Source organism: Oryctolagus cuniculus, chromosome 14 (assembly GCF_051225735.1).
Source record: "Oryctolagus cuniculus isolate XC-2025 breed Fujian yellow rabbit chromosome 14, ASM5122573v1, whole genome shotgun sequence".
Taxonomy (NCBI): Eukaryota; Metazoa; Chordata; class Mammalia; order Lagomorpha; family Leporidae; genus Oryctolagus; species Oryctolagus cuniculus.
Window position 1 is genome coordinate 36,808,411 of NC_142880.1, and position 14,861 is coordinate 36,823,271.

The 14,861-nt window shown below is 46.0% G+C and overlaps 1 long non-coding RNA gene across 1 annotated transcript; it reads left to right on the top strand.

Annotated features, from left to right (window-relative positions):
* The first annotated feature begins 23 nt into the window (after nucleotides 1–23).
* LOC108178929 (uncharacterized) lies at nucleotides 24–14,460 on the top strand. The gene is made up of 3 exons (XR_016220622.1): nucleotides 24–1,048; nucleotides 5,131–5,352; nucleotides 13,364–14,460. It is a non-coding gene; the product is annotated as an uncharacterized LOC108178929 (long non-coding RNA).
* The last annotated feature ends 401 nt before the right edge of the window (nucleotides 14,461–14,861 follow it).

Consider the following 14,861-nt stretch of genomic DNA (forward strand, 5'->3'; position numbering starts at 1 on the left):
AGGACTGTAAACTCTGGGAGCACTGGCAGATGGGGAGCCTCTCATGCAGCGGTCACGAATGTTTAGAAGCTGCAAAGGTCACGTCTGCTGCCTCATGAATATTTGGTTTCTGATAATGGACTTGTGACAAACACCTATCATTTGAATGCTAATTACAATGATTTCTATTTCATCCTCATTGGCTGTCTTATGAGATGATGTTCCAGAAAGTCCCTGGTGGGTGAGAGACATAGAATCATGTCTGGCGTGGGGCTGTTAGAAGGAAAACAGAACACTTTGTTCTTTTGGCGACCTCCCATGCAACTGACGAATCTGCTGCGCTGGAGAAGTTTTGTTTAAGTAAGGAATGAGGAATGATTCAGTTCATGTGACAGTCTAACTATGATATTTCCAAGATGGGCTGGGAGAGGCCGGACCTCTTTTCTTTACAGAAGGAAAGTGGAGCCTGGTGGGAAAATCATGAACTTGTGAAACTCAGAGACCCGGGTTTTTAACACCAGTGGCATAATTCATTTTATTATTGTTGGTGTAAGTAGTGATAACAACAACAGTAACAGTACCATTTAGTGTTGGCCAGATTTGTGAAGTTTTTGTAGTGATTTCTATTTTACAATGGAGGGGACTGAGGCTTACAGAGTGGACCAGTGAGGGTCCCGGCCGGAATCAGAATTGGATTCAGATGGGTCCAATAAGGAGCGTTTAAGAACAAGCACCTGCAGAGGCAGGGCAGCAGTAAGAGTGTCAACAAGAGGGCACCTGGGGTTTGCAGCTTTGGCAAACCCAGGGCTGAAGGGTGGAGGGAGGACACAGAGGGTGCTGGGTGTGGGACAGAGCCTGCCTGGCAGGAGCTGGCAGCACAGGGGAGTGCTACAGTGGTCAGAGCTGTGCACCAAGTCAGCGAGAACCGAGAACCAGCCAAGAAACACCTCCATGAGGCTCTCTTTTGTCTCTGCTGTGATCTGCAGGTGCTGCTTGTTAATGAATGCAAAGAACAGCCAGAGACTGCGGGAGCCTGCTGCGGCTTTGCAGATCAACTGTCCACGCACAGGTAATTTAGAGAACGAGAAGGGATGCAGGATTTACACTCTGCAGGGCGGACCCCAGCAGAAATTCAGTTTGGATGATGCCACCCATACATTGAGTGGGACCACAGGGTTTCACACAATGGTGCTTTCTGGAGAGGGCACGCAGCTCCCAAGCAGGTTTGGAAATGGTTTAAGAGAACAGGGAGAGGATGCAGGCCAGGGGGACAGTTCCCAGGCGCCTTTAAACAGTCTGGGTGGCACCCAGCGGGGAACGCCCAGGCTTCCTCTTCAGCTCACAGAAGAAGGAGAAGAGGAAGGAGTGAGTCCCAAAAGTTGTCAGCAGTCAAACATCAAAACTGGAGCCAGCCCTCGTGACAAGGTGGCCAATGAGACGAAGCAGCGGAGGGAAGTTCAGCGCAGGGCCCCAGAGCAGGCAGCCACCAAGTGGCAGAGCTGGGTTTTCAGCCTTTGGCCAAAACTCATGCCTTTAATATCAGATTAACTGACGCTGTGACCTTGGGCAAATTCCTGAACTGCCCTGAGCCTTGGTTTTCTCATCGGTGAAATGGAGAGAATGACTCTGGGTCTGATGGCCGGCAGGTGCTGGGTGCTGGTGGCGGTTATCATTGTCACCCGTTCGTTTCCGCGGAGATTGTTATGTTGGTATTATTTCCTCTTCCCATCTTGCCTTTCTCTGCCAGCGCTTCGGGGAAGCCTGGCGCTCTAGGTTGGACTCCCATTTCCTCATGGAGTGTACCCTTAGTCACCAAGCTACCCCTGTTTCTCCAGTGTTGGCAAAAGCTCATCTGATTCAGCAGACCAGTTTAACACCTGTCTCTCAGAACGAAGGCAGCATAGCTTTCACTCACTCAGGGGCCTCAGGGGTGTGACGGGGAAGCTGAGAAGTGACAGCAGCCTCTCTCCCTCTGTCCTTGGCCATCAGCTTGACTTTCTAAGATGCTAAGTGAGACAGGCAATTTTTCCTCCAGTGACTAGAACTCTAGTGGTTCTAGAATATTCTACTCTTTACTATCACTCAAGCTCACCTATCCCATGGGCTAAGAGGTGTTTTGCACTTGGTCTCTGCTTCCTCTGCTGAATTAAAACAAACACGTTAGCAACTGTTTTTTAAAAAATGTATTTGTTGGGCCGGCGCCGCGGCTCACTAGGCTAATCCTCCGCCTAGCGGCGCCGGCACACCGGGTTCTAGTCCCGGTCGGGGTGCCAGATTCTGTCCCGGTTGCCCCTCTTCCAGGCCAGCCCTCTGCTGTGGCCAGGGAGTGCAGTGGAGGATGGCCCGAGTGCTTGGGCCCTGCACCCCATGGAGACCAGGAAAAAGCACCTGGCTCTTGGCTCCTAAAAAAAAAAAAAAAAAAAAAAAAAAAAAAAAAGTATTTGTTTGCATGAGAGGCAGAGAGAAACAGATGGAGCTCCCTAGTGCTGACTCACTCTCCAAGTGTCTGTAATGGACACAGATAGGCCTGGGGCTAAAACTCGAGTCAGGAACTCAATCCAGGTCTCCCAGGTGGGTAACAGGGATCCAGCAAGGGTCTGCATTGGCAGGATGCTGGAGTTAAGAGCTAGAGCCAGGAATCAAACTCAGGTACTCCAGTAGGAGGTGTGGGCATCTTCACTGTTCTTAACCATTAACACCAATAGTCTTGGTCCCTAAAGACTGAGTTTTGACATATTGGCATACCAACTAAGCCACTAGTGGTTTATGTATTTTGCTTTAAAAAAAAAGAGGCCAATAAATTAAGTTATAATAATAAGGAATATTTCTGAAAGAGTTTTGCTGGCAGCCACCTTTTCACGTGTGGGAACTGAAATCACTTCTGAAAAATCCCAGGTCCCCAGACTTCATGTGGACAAATGATCAATTAATTGATGCCATCAACCTATAGCCTGAGGCTAGGCGAGTACCAGCAGAGAGCTGTTAGGCAGAGAAGCCCATCAGAAAACGGTAACAGGAACTTCCACGGGAATTTGAAAAAATCTTTACTGGAAAGAAAATCCTGGCCGTGTGTCCTTCAGCCAGCAGTTCCTTTTGGGAAGAGAACAGATGCTACCCTGGCTAAGTAAAAGGCACAACACAAGTCCTTCTCTTCCTGCTTTTAAAGCCAGAAAACGCCATCCGTTGCAGGCCAGAACAAGACAGGTGGCGTCCATTAGAATTGGAAATGAGGTGCAGAGATAATGGACTGTGGGATCCACCATGCCAGCCTCGAGGGAGTGGCTCCCCGTCAGAGGGCTGATTGTTCTTCCCTTTTAATGAGGAGGCGCCATAAAATGTACAGCTCCTCATGCCACTTTGATTCTCTGAATTTTATTAATTGTTCTTTTGTGCATTCTCTTTTGCACAATTTGTTTTTGATGAACCACAAGTGTTCACTATAACTGGACTGGGCTGCCTCTGACAGAGACCCTGGGCTTTCTGGGAAGGGCCATGGGAGGAAGAGGTTCTGTGGGAGATGATTCCCAAAGCATCTGGAAAGTTCCAGGTCACCTTGGCACAGGCCATCAGCATCTGGGTGTCTTCAGAGACGGGGAAGGCAGAACAGGAGTTTATGAGTAAAGAACATGATAGACTCTTTGACCATGGCTGGGTTGGAAAAGGTTGAATTGTGTGGCAGAATGAGGGGATGTGGGCGCTCTATCTCGCCATCCACCCCACCCCTTCAGTGCCTACTCTTTCTTTCTCTTTCATCATAGCATGACACCTTGGCAGCCCCTCACTGCTCTATCTCCCAGGCTTTTTGCTTCATACACAGCAGAATTGGGAGAGTTGGGGCTTGAAGGACAAGACCCATATTTCATGGTTGCCCCCTTTTACAATGCTTCCCATATTTAGATAGCCAACCTCCCAATAGCAACTTCCTGCCTCTCGTGGCTCAGTTAGGGCATCTTAAATTGAAGGAAAGCTTTGAGTTCAGGCCTCAATCTCTCTTAATGGTGTGAAATGTTTTCCAACTCACAGCATGGCAACGTTTGTACTAGCATTTTCACAACATCTGTGCTTGTAACCAAAGCAGGGTGGATAGGATTTCAGTCATCATCAAATAGCTGATGTGGGAACTGTCTAGGTGATGGTGATGGTGATGGTGATGGACAGGAGCTGACAAAGAGGTACAGGTACTAAGTAGACATTCCCAACCTTGATGGGTCAGTTGGAGGGGTACACAAAGGCTGCAGGCATGTATCTCTATGAGTTTCTTTGAATGGGGAGATAAAGAAAGGAAGAAAAGGAGAGAAGCTGCAGGGGGGAGACAGAAGGGAACCTACAGGGGAACTCTAGGGCCTTGCTGCTCAAGGTGTGGTGCTGGGGCCAGCGATGTGAACATCACCAGAGAAAGTACAGGCCTGCCCAAGAACTCGTGGAGGGGGATCCGCATCGTAACAGGATCCCCAGGATTCGTGTGCGCAAGCTGACATTTGGGAAGTGCTGCCCTGGGGCATCCAAAGAGTAAAACAAGATGTGGCCTAACCCACGTCTGCCCGGGACACTGTCGCACGGTAAGACACAGAGCCTGGAGACGTGTGCTTGTTGAGGGAGAAGGAGCAGTTAGAACTCAATCCTCAGGTGACTTTTAGATGATGGAAACCAATGAAAGGGGCTGAGAGAGAAAAGTGTGCAAGAATTACTTGACGCTAAACGTGAGATATGCTGGGAGGTCTCAAAAATAATACTGCGGCTGGGAGAAGGCTGTGGATCATGTGTAACACCCTAGCCCTCTTTGACTTAGTGCTGTCAAGAGGGCCACTACCACTTGGGGCCAGTGTGATGGAAGGGCCTTGGGAAGCCTCAGAGATGTGTGCTGCCGCAAAGATGGTCACTGTAAGGAAAGGATGTAGGCAGTGGGACACTCTGTAGCCCATGATATGTGTTAACACCGATTTAGAAACCCAAGATCAGAAGGAAATGTGCCTCAGTTTATCCCTGTGCAATTTCATCGTTTACCTTTTTACATTTTTGTACCTGGCAAGCTTTCTACAGCAGAGACAACATAAGTGGTAGTGAAAATCCAGCAAAATGTAAATAGTGCCTCTTTTGCCTGGGAGTGATGTGGAATTCTCTCTTCTCTTCTTTTGTGTCTGTACTGCCTAGATCCTGTCTGTGAGCTGATAAAGCTTTGTAACTAGAAGGAAAACAGCAAGCAGCATGGGATGCGGAAGCAGAAGGCCTGTGTTCTGGACGGACTCTGCTCTGATGGGTGTGTGCTCCATGCTCCTGTACACTTGCTCAGCCTCTCCTGTTCCTGTGGAAGTGGGGTGCTGCCGCAGACCTGTGTGGAGGACGAGTAAGTACCACACAGACAACATCGCACTGGTACGTACCACACAGATTTTAGTCCCAAAGCTAGCTTGCAAAGGCACTGTGAGAGTCCCTTCTCTTTTCCCCCTCCTCCCCTTGGCTCACCTGATGGGAGGTCAATGCAGGGAGCCTATCTTTGGCTGGCTTCAGGGGAAGCCTTGGAATCGTCCTCTCCTTTCCAGAAATGAGTGGAATTTGTAACCCCAAAGTTGCTCCTCCCCTTGGGTCAATTTGCTGAGATAGAATTCCTGCACTTCTCTAACCAAAATGCAGCCTAGCTGTCAGCCAAGCAGGTGCAGCATCTCCTATTAATGCTGTCAGGATCTGGTCACGAGGTCTTTCTATTGAGGCCTCTTCAGGCTGGTTCTTTGGATTTCTGGATGAATAATTATAACCCAGATCTTAGTCAAGAATAATAATTACAGAAGTGGAGGATGGCCCAAGTCCTTGGGCCCTGCACCCCATGGGAGACCAGGATAAGTACCTGGCTCCTGCCATCGGATCAGCGCAGTACGCCGGCCACGGCGGCCATTGGAGGGTGAACCAATGGCAAAGGAAGACCTTTCTCTCTGTCTCTCTCTCACACTGTCCACTCTGCCTGTCAAAAAAAAAAAAAATTCAGGGATCCTAAATGAAAGATCTCTGTGAGTGAGATCCCAGTGGAAAGAACAGGTCTTCAAAGAAGCAGGTACCTTTCTCTGAAGGGAGGAGAGAACCTCCACTTTGAATATGACCTTGTCTAAACAAGATAAGAGTCGGTGAACTCAAAAGGCTTCCGTAGCCTTGGAAACTATCAATTCCCAACTTGACTCTCACTGGGATTAAACATGACAATAGGTCTGATCTGATTTCATCATCATTTAAAAAATCATCTATTATTTTTCACTTTATGTTTGTGTGGGAGCAAACTGTTGAAATCTTTACTTAATGTATGCTAAACTGATCTTCTGTATATAAAGAGAATCGAAAATGAATCCTCATGTGAATGGAAGGGGGGGAGAGGGAGTGGGAAAGGGGAGGGATGCGGGTGGGAGAGACGATATTGGGGGGGGAAGCCATTGTAATCCATAAGTCGTACTTTGGAAATTTATATTCATTAAATAAAAGTTAAAAAAAAGAATAACAATTACAACAAAACCAAGAAGGCTGTGTGTCTAAGATATTGAACAGGTTTCTGAAAGCAAGTAAGAAATAGAAGAAGTTGTTAGACCAACTGCTAGGGGGCTTCAGAGCACGGAGCCTGGGAAGTCCTGTAGGGTTGTCGAGTACCGAAACAGACTTGCAGTCTGGGATGCGGCTGATCAGGGCGGTCAGTAAGCTAAGAGGTCCGCATGGCCATAGCTTTCTCCTAATATGAGGGCAGGTGTGACATGTGGACCTGAAGGGCACTGGCTTAGAGGGAGACACGTCTTTCACCCAGCAACCCAGTGCCTGATGACAATCTGGGAAACTTCATGGGACAAAAGCCTCAGGTGACTCCACTTTCAAATTTTGTTTAACCAAGAGGAAGTAGGGCTCGGATCTGGAAAGATTCTGGAAAGATTTTGTGACTTGCAGATGTGGGATGTTCGGCTTTTGTTAAGATAGGACTGTAGCCCAGCTCTTGGACTTAATTCCTAATGGCCTTGATCCTCATCAAATACAAACTAGGCCATTTGTTGACTCATTCACCCTGGTTCATGTCATTGGCTTTGACAGATGGTGGACACTGTGCTGGTCAAAAAATATTTACTGGGTCGGGTCTCCCTGGGGTCTGCCAGGCAGGCTCCCTTCCCCACTCTGTCTCTATAGCCGTTTCATGGCCTCAGCTGGGCAGGGAGGCAGAGAGGCAGCTGGGGAGGAGGAGTGTGGCAGGTGGTGGGAGAACAGAGGCCCTCTTGGGCATACAAGGAGTCCATTAACTCTCGGGATCATCAAGGTGAAGAATGCAAGACAGCCTTTCCTTCCTTCCCCACACCCTTGCCTTTCCGGCTGTCCGCTGCCCTGTCACCACTTTGTTTTTTTCTGGGCTATATTTGATAAATGCAGTTTGTAACTGTGTTTAAAAAAAAAAAAAGATTCGTAGTAGAAGTGACACAGTGTATTGTGCTGCAGGTGGGTCTTGAAGGTTAAACTCTGGCTTTTTGTCACTTGGAAGTTTTAATGCACAAGAAAAGATTATGCAGCAATTAATACCCAAAACATTTGAATGACTTTCCTTATTTTCTAGTCATTCAGTTGGAGATGTTTATGTGTACACTTTTTAGAATTTAATGTTGGAAATATGCAAATATAAGTACATTATTTATTTCTACTCATCAGAAGAAGCAAGCACTTAATTCCTGGTGGATAGGAGGCTACTATTGCTTTTCCAAGAGTTTGTCTTTATTTAAAAGATTTATTTATTTGATAGAGTTATACATAGAGATGGATAGACAGACAGAGACAGAGACAGAGATCTTCTATCCGCTGATTCACTCCCTGATGGCTGTAATGGCCAGGGCTGGGTCAGGTGGAAGCCAGGAGCCAGGAGCTTCTTCTGGATCTCCTACATGGGTGGCAGGGACCCAAGTACTAGGGCCATCTTCTAGACCATTTGCAAGGAGCTGGATCAGAGGTGGAGCAGCCAGGACATGAACCAGGGCCAATATGGTTGTAGGCAGTGGCTTTACCCACTACATCACAACATCGATCTTGATGATTTTCCTTTGAAAGAAAGATAAACCATCTCTTTGCTTGTGGTGATGGAACATTGGTGTCATAAATCACCCACACTCTCCAACCCCCATCCTCAAAGCCACTAACAGTATTCCCCTTATGACACCAAGGGATGAAAAGACATGTGTTTTACTTTCCAAGTGTTGAGAAAGAAGAACTTGAAGCAGAGGAAAAGGTAGCTCCCAGGAGTCTGGGTCAGCAAAGAGGGTGGTAGGTGGGTGAGTTTCTTTCTTTTTTTTATTTATTTGACAGATAGAGTTAGACAGTGAGAGAGAGAGACAGAAAGAAAGGTCTTCCTTCCGTTGGTTCACCCCCCAAATGGCTGCCACAGCCGGCACGCTGCACCAATCTGAAGCCAGGAGTCAGGGACTTCTTCCTGGTCTCCTATGCGGGTGCAGGCACCCAAGCACTTGGGCCATCCTCCACTGCCCTCCTGGGCCACAGCAGAGAGCTGGACTGGAAGACGAGCAACCGGGACTAGAACCCGGCGCCCATAAGGCATGCTGGTGCCGCAGATGGAAGATTAAGCAAGTGAGCCACGGTGCCGGCCCTGGTGAGTTTCAGTAGTAAAACTTGACCTCTGAGTACTCAGCTCTCTAGAGCATGCTGGAGCTTGGAAGGAAATAACTCAAGAGTTGCATTTGGGTCCTGGACACCAAAACTGATGAGTTCTTGAGGCCAGGTAGGCGTGGAGGGATTACAGCCGCCATTAGGACCACCTGCCTTTGACAAAACAACATCAGTCTGGCAGGAAGTATCTTCGAAGTAATCTCGGTGGGCCGAAATCTGAGGCATCTATCCAGATTCTCATAATAGGGTTTCTGGATTATCAGATTATAGAGTAGGGAAACATTAAAAAAAAAAAAAAAGACAGAGGTGTGATAAGGATAGTGCAGAGTTGGGGCTGAATTTTTGACATGCTTCAGAAAAATGAAAGTGGAAAAAATCCAAGGATAGACCAAAACGGGTAGAACTAAACTACATGAGAGGAAATATAGTTAAACTATATTCAGATAAATAATAAAGTATTTTAGTAAAAGTATTTCCCAAATATTGCATGGGAAAGCTTATATGTTTACAATATCATTCAGTATTTGGCTGAAACTTGATTCCTGTATTTTTGTTCGACCATATTCTATTAAGTGCAAGATTCACTTTATTTATTTTTGAAATGCACATGCATGTTGTGCGTGCTCTTCTGTGCATATGCTATATTTTATAATAAATTTCTGTTTGAATGAGTTTCTCTTAAATTTTTGAGGAACAATTTATGCCAATTACAAAAACATCGTATTATTTACTCCATCTCCCAACACCTACACACTTCAGAAATGTACTCATATCTCAGCAGAGATGAAACAACTGAGGTTTACAGGTCAAATAACTTGTCCACAGAACTGGTAAGTAATAGAACCCTTAGTCCATCAGACCCCAGTATGTGCTCTCAGCACTGTAAAATGCCTGTATTATTAAGGAAAAAAAAAAAAAAAAAAAAAAAAAAAAAAAAAAAAAAACCAGACCCAACTCCCCAGAGACCCATGGGAAACTTGCAAACATGTTTGTCCTTGGAGCAAGGGATGGTCATTCTTTGGGCAATGAAGTTCACATTAACAAGTTTTTTTAAAAAAAGAACAGGAAAATAAACACTAACACTGACATATCACATATGTTAGACTTATCTGACAAGGATTTTAAAGCCATCATTACAAAATGGTTTGACATGCAAAATGAGCATGCAGGAAACAAAAGAAAAAATAGCATCAGAAAGAAATAGAAGACATAAAAAAGAACCAAGTGAAAATTTTAGAAGTTAAAAATAGGATAACAAAATAAAAAACTTAATGGATTGTCGCTCCCTGTCTTCGTGGAGGAACGACACAGGACCCTGCGCTGTTCTTTTGTCTGCTCGGCCCTCCCCGGGTTTGCTGCTGGTTCTTCCCAGGTTGGCTACCGTCCCTTCCACCTCCGTGGAAAGGCGGTTCCCCCTGCCACTTTCCCCACTTCCACAGGGGAGCGGCACACCGCCGGCCGGCTCTCTCGGGGGCTGCTCAGGTGTTCCCCTTAGATGTTCCTGGTGCATGTTGTCTCTCTCCTCCTTTATAGTCCTCTTCCACCAATCCCAACTCTGCTACCCACAGGCCGAGTACGCTGCTCTCCTCCAATCAGTAGCAGGATCAGCTCCTGCAGGTCATCACTCAAGTTGGCCAGAGGCAGCTGCGCAGAAGTTGTTACTCCCTTCTCAGCGCCATATTGTGGGAGAGCAGATGCATAGAATAAGTCTTAATTCCAGTAACAGTCTAGTCCGAGTTGCTCCCCACAATGGATGTGCCCATTGGAGAAGACAGAGGAAAGAATCTGGGAACTTGAAGATAGAACAGTAGAAATTACCCAATCTGGGAGCTGGCACTGTGGTGCAGTGGGTTAACGTGCTGGCCTGAAACAACAGCATCACATGTGGGCGCTGGTTCTAGTCCTGGCTGCTCCTCTTCCAGTCCAGCTCTCTGCTGTGGCCCGGGTGTGGCCCAAGTGCTTGGGCCCCTGCACCCACATGGGAGACCAGGAAGAAGCACCTGGCTCCTGGCTTCGGATCAGCACAGCTCCGGCCATTACGGCCAATTTGGGAGTGAATTATCAGATGGAAGACCTTTCTCTCTCTGCCTCTCCTCTCTCTGTGTAACTCTTTCAAATAAATAAATAAATCTTAAAAAAAAAAAAAAAGAACTCACTCAATCTGAGCAATAGTTTTAAAAGACTGAAAATAAATAAAAAATTAATTAACAGAATTTTTCAAAAAACTGAACTATAATGAAAGTCCTCATATTTGTGTTGTTAGAATCTTAGAAAAGAAGGTGGAGCCAGGAGGAGCCAGGAAAGTACTCCATGACATAAAGGTGGAAAACTTCCCAAATTTGGCAAAACTGAGGAAGCCCAAGTGTAATAAATTCAAATAAATCCACACCAACATACATTATAACCAAACTTCAGAAAATAAAGACAAAAACAAAATCTCTTGGAAGCAACAAGAGAGAAATGCCACATAACCCACAGAGGAAAAGCCATTTAAATAACAATGGATTCCCCTTCAGAACCCAGGGAGCCAGAAGGAAGTGCCACAATTTTTTTGTTTTCGTTTTTTTTTTTTTTTTTTTTTTTTAAGAGCTAAAAGAAAACAACTGTCAGCTCTGAGTCAATGCTCTATGAAATTATTCTGCAGGAAGAGAAATCAATCCTTCATCATTCTCTCGAAGGAAGGAAGGCTAAGAGAGTTTGTCACCAGCAGGCCAACCCTGAACAAATGGCTAAAGCAAGTTCTTGAAACAGAAAGGAGACTATAAAGGAAGGAATCTTAGAACATCTGGAAGGAAGAAAGGATAATGGAAAGAGTAAAAATAGGAGTAAATACAATAGACTCTTTTTCTCCTCTTAACTTTTCTAAATTATGTTTAATGTTCAAAGCCAGAGGCTTAACATGGTCTGAAGTGGATTTCAGTGCATGGAGAGGGAATATTTGAGACCCTTGTATTGCAGAGTCATGGTGGGAAGGCAGCAGGGGGGCTTACAAGTTTCTACATTTCAATCAAAGTAGTAAAACATTGACACCTTAGGTCTTTGTGGTGGTCTGTATTTTGATTGTGATGCTGGTTATAGGAATCTATATACGTGATAAAATAGAATGGAAATATACACATAGTTATAGCCACATCAGTTTCCTGGTTTTAATATTGTGTTAAAGTCAGGAGAACTAAGTGAAGGGTATGTGGAAACTCTCTGTCCTATTTTTGCAATTTCCTGCGAATCTGAAATTATTTCAAAATGAAAGGAGAGAGAGAGAAAGAAAATGAATGAGTGGCCATAGCACTGTAACTCATGTTTTTCCTGGTGTAGTTGTTTGACTTTACGGTGCCTCAGTAAAGCCCAAGTGGTTTTAAAACGTCTGGGTTCAGTTCTTGCTGGATAGAAACGACCACACCAATTGAAGCGAGGCATCTGTGGGTCAACCTGAAACGAGACAATCTTGTGTCTGGAACACGTCTTGGTTTCCTGTGCTGTTTCCAGGGAATCAATACCTCGATTTTCATTTTCCTAGCCATGTGTAGACAGGACATGGTTTATCTGGAGATGTCCCTTCTCTCTACTTCATCAAAGGACATTGACTGGGTAAATTGAGAAGTCTACACAGATGTACTATGAAGAAACAGGTTGATAAAATTGAGATTCTTTCTTTGGAATTTATTCTGTTTTTTCTTCTGTTTTTCTGTTTTTTTTTTTAAAAGACTTATTTATTTGAAATAGTGACAGAGAGAGAGGGAGAGAGGAGAGAGAGAGAGAGAGAGAAGAGAGGAGAGGAGAGGAGAGGAGAGGAGAGGAGAGGAGAGGAGAGGTCTTTCCTCTGCTGGTTCACTGTCCAGATGACTTGCAAGGCTGGACTTGCAGAGCTGGACAGGATGAAAGCAGAAGCTAGGAACTCCAACCTGCTCTCCCAAATGGTTGGTAAGGGCCCAAGCACTTGGATCATCTTCTGCTACCTTCCCAGGTGCATTAGCAGGAAGTTGGATCAGAAACAGAGTAACCAGGGCTTGAACCAGCACTGTGACATGGATGCCAGCATCACCAGTGTCAGCTTAACACTGCACCACAGCAGCAGCCCCGCTTTTGTTCTGGCCTTCTGTGCTCCTGACCTGAGCTATCCTGGCCACATACCCAGATCCTTCTCAGCTCCACCTCCAAATTAGATTTCAATGTTCCCAGTCTTTTCTTTATCCATTGCTGTCTTCCTCACCCATATCATTTTCATGACCCATGTGAATTACTTCCCTTTTCTCTTCTTGATCTTCTTTCACTCATCTTGTCCCCTTAAAAGTCATTTTCCATTCAGCAGCCCAGGTGATAAGAACAATGTCCATCAGATTGCATCACACACCTGCTTAGCACCTTAGGGGGCTCCCCTTGCATTTGGAATAGAACTTGCACCTGTTAAGTCATCCTGCAGGTGCCTGCTCATCTCTCTGAGCTCATCCCAGTGACTCACTTTGACTTGGGCTCAGGGGTCATTTTGTTGCTCTTCTACCAGCCAATCCTTGTTACACCTCAAGGCCTCAGCCCTCTCCTTGGAATGGGCCTCCTGCTGCTCTTGGTGCAGGGAGATCTTTCTTTCCATTTGTGATGCCTTTGAAATGTGCTCCATCCAAATGGGCATTTATGATCCCCTGTGTAAAGCAACCCTCATGTCACTGTCTCCCCAGTGTATCAGTCTAGATAATTTCTCCATAGAATTATTTATGCTTTATGATTATCCGATTTCTTTTCTTGCTTTCCATCATTCCTTTAGCATCTGAGGCCTGTGAGCACTGGAATATTGCCTCCCTATTCACTTCAGTAGCCGGGGCTTATTAGACATTCCTTGAGTGAATGATACACTATGAACTCTAAAGCTGGCAGGGACCTTCTTGCCCTAAGACAAGAGGTCCCTTGGGGACATTTGGAGGGTCTTGAGGGAAGACAGTGATGGTGTTCATCTGATACATGTATGCCAGCCCTCCAGTTTGTAGAGCTGTTTGCACCTACAGCTGTGGCAAGTGGCGAGGACACCATCACTTCCATTCACCAGCTAAGAAGCAGAGAGGTTCCTCTGGGGCACCTGGACAAGTAGCAGGCAGATATGGAATCCTGCCAGGACAGGTCAGCTCCTCGGCTCAGGCCGGGTGGCAAGTACTTTGGAACAAGATGCTCGGTCACCGCAGCCGCTGTGCAGCCCCTGCTGGTTACCCAGCAGCAGAGGCTTCTGGTGGGCCAGCAGCAGATCCTGTTCCATGAATATTTCACAAAGCTAAGAAAATGAATTCCCGGGGAAGGAAGAAGCCTCGAAGAAGCAACCAAGACATCCGGAGTGATGCGCAGGGAAGAGACAGAAGCAAGAAGGTAGATGGCAAAGAAATGAACATGAAACATTTTATTTAAATGAGCTGGGGTCTTGGAGGCTCAAGCATTTGTTGACCCAACCCGGAGACGTCAAGAGCAGACCCAGTCTCGTTCCTGTGAGAGCAGCCCTGGCTGAGAGCGCAGAGCGGGAGTGTTCCCTCTGAAAGCTCCCCGCCCTGCTGCTGCTGCAGTGCGGGCTTCCACTACGGCCCTGTGTTCCTCTGTTTTTGGAGAAGGAGGTGATGATGAAACAGTTTCAAAAGCGACTCTGCATTGTTCCCTATCTCTCCTTTCAAAGGACTCCTGGTATTTAAGTGAGCAGCGTTCCCAGCTTCCAAGTGCGTCCATGTGAGTGGGAAGGGAACCACAGACATTCCACTTGCATGTACCTTTAATCATGTGGCAAATGACCTTATTAACCACCAGGGAGTCTAGTCTTATTATTTAATTAAACCATCTCTTTCTTTTCTTCTTATTAAAACCACATGGGTTTTAACTTCTGTGTGGCTTCAAATCCTTTTCCTCTTTTTGGATGTCTGTGTCATAATTGCTGCACAAAAGAATTTCTGTTATATTGTGTTGATGACTAAAGGGTTAGCAACATTAAATAAGGGGTTGGGGGGGTGGGAGACAGGGGTTGTCTGGATAGGCTCACGGTGGCCAGTGATGTCACAGCCACTTGGGTGGCACGAAGGTCTGAGAAGTATACCGGCACTTACCGCTTTCCCTCGCCAAAACATCTGGAACACAAAATCCTGTCATTAGACAACCCACATGTTAGCAAAACAAAAGGACAGAAAAAAGAAAACCCTGTCCCCCCAAATGGCTGCATAAAGTCTCATTATTGCTGGTAGGAAATTAGACATTTAAGGTTATACTTCAAAGCAACTATTTTTATTAGCAGAGAC